Below are 2,261 nucleotides of genomic sequence, written 5' to 3'. Positions count from 1 at the left end.
GGGCTGGGCTAGCCCGGGCGGGGCGGGGGGCTGCCCGCTGCCGAGGGGACACACGGGTGCCTGGGACACCCCCGCGCTATCCCTGAGGGGCCGGGGGTCCGCCCGTCCCGCCCCGCCAGCCTGACGGGGAGCGGGGGTGCGGGATGGGGCGCCCCTCGTTGCGGGGCCTCCTGAGGCGAGGTGTCCCCTGGTCACCGCCCTGGGCTTGGCTGCGGCGGGACCCCCTGACACACCTGGGGCCGCACAGCTCCGGCAGCTCCCTGGGGAGCCTTTGGGCTGCTCCTCCGGCTTGCCCTGACACCGTTACCCCGGCCCTGCTGTCCCCTCAGCCCCTGACGGGGGATGCCACCTCAGCCACCAGCCCCCCTCATCCGGGAGCAGGGATCCCGCTCACCCCGCCTTCCACAGGCAGAGCCACAAGGCCACCCTGGCTTGTCACCCCTCCAGAGGGTTTCCCCCGTTTCTGGAAGCTGTAGGATTTAGTTGTCGAGTCACCCTCCAGACAGGGCCCATTTAAACCCATCCCCTCAGAGCCCCCCGCTCCCGGGGGAGCCGGGGCAGCAGTGCCGGGGAGCGGAGCGGGGGCACGGCAGGAGGAAGTTCTGTGGTGTCTTCCTGCAAGGCTTCGGTTCCCTCCAGAGGCGCCTGGATCCTCGGGCAGCCGCTGCTTCCCCTGGAGCCCAGGCTGGTCCCACAGGTGGGCTGCACCCAGCAAGGGGCTCCTCCACCTTCAGCCTGCCCGTGGTGTGAGGCTTCACCCGCTGACACGCTGTCCATAGGAAATCCGATTTTATCCAGCCCGTTCCCGTTATTTGAGGAGAGTCATTTGCCGTTTCCTCCGGAGTCGTAATTCCATGGGAGCTCGCTCACGGGTGCCGGCGGCATCCCGGCTCCTCAGGCAGAGCGGGTGAGCTGAGCTGTGATGTTTAGATACACAAATTACATTCTAATTTGTGTAGATGAGCGGAGGATTTCCCATGGCAATGATTAACAGTTCGGAGGCATGCTGGAGGAAGCGTTGGGATAACGGAGCGCCTGATCCGGTGATGGGCTTTTTGGGATAGAGGGGGGAACAAAATGGGCGAAGCTCATTTGGTCGGTGCCGTGTTTAGCTGCGACTTAATGAAGGTCCTCAGATCCTTGGGTAAACCGGAGGGAACACTTGCCAGGGAATGTGGTGCCATTCTCAGCTTTGTCTCGCGGAGCGTGTGACAGACGTGGCAGCCCTGACTCGTGCGTGCTGGGAATTGCACACACGTCCACACGCTGGTGCCTTCCCTGCACATCCTGAGAGCAGGAGGAGGGAATGCAAATGACGCCGGGTGGAAGTGGAGGAAGCATCATCCTGGCAAGTACAGCCTGCATCCAGCAAGGGATTTAGGCACATTCCTCAGCCTGGGCTGCTGAGCCCTGCTCCTCCCGGGAAATGTGATGTGTCACTGAGGGGTGAAGTCTTCCTGAGCTTCTCTGCAAGAATCTGGAAGCGTCCATGGATCCAGGTGGATCTCTGTGGGATCAGCTGCCTTCTGCTGCCACCCATCCACAGCTCAAAATAATTCCCTGTATCCCTTAGACATTCACCTATTCCTAGAGGATTTCCTGGCTTTTTGCCAGGGTGGTTGACATTGCGAGTAAGGAATTGAGTGAAATGCTTCTTTTTTTTTCTTTTTGTTTTTACTAGGAAAGAAAAAGAAAGAGCTGCCTTTATAAATGTATTTATTCTATTTATGCAACAAAACCTCATTGCCTTGAAAGCTGTGTTTACATCCAGTGACTGCAGCATTGTGTGGTGACATCAGTCCATGGGGTGACTCTTCCACTGCTACATTTTTCAGCTGGCAAAGGAGGAGGATTGGGCTTTTCGTGAAACTAAGGCAGAAAGGAGAAAGTCCTTGCTTTGTTCTGAAAATGGGCTTATGGGTCATTAAAAATATTAACGCTATTTTGAAACGGATCAAACTTTGCCCTAGTTACTCAGGCCTGGAAACAGGCAGCTGCTTAGTGTGTAACCCTCCTTTGTTTCATAAAAATAATTTGCTTTTTTAAAGCTCAGAGAGCAAATTAGGATGAGTGTGTGGGATTGCCCCTGGTCATAGCTGGGTCGCTGTCACATCCCCGGGAGCTCTGCAGGGGTGTGTGATGCATCCAAAGTAGGATTTAGCCTCGGGCTAAAGGTCAGCATCAGGTTATGCCTCATTTAAGGCTCTTCCTGAACGTGCCACAGAGCTCTCAACTGCTGCCAGTTGAATGGATGAGGCAGC

This window comes from Passer montanus, unplaced genomic scaffold, assembly GCF_014805655.1.
Source record: "Passer montanus isolate IOZ18808 unplaced genomic scaffold, ASM1480565v1 scaffold120, whole genome shotgun sequence".
In the NCBI taxonomy this organism is placed as follows: domain Eukaryota; kingdom Metazoa; phylum Chordata; class Aves; order Passeriformes; family Passeridae; genus Passer; species Passer montanus.
Note: the sequence above shows the minus strand (reverse complement) of the source record.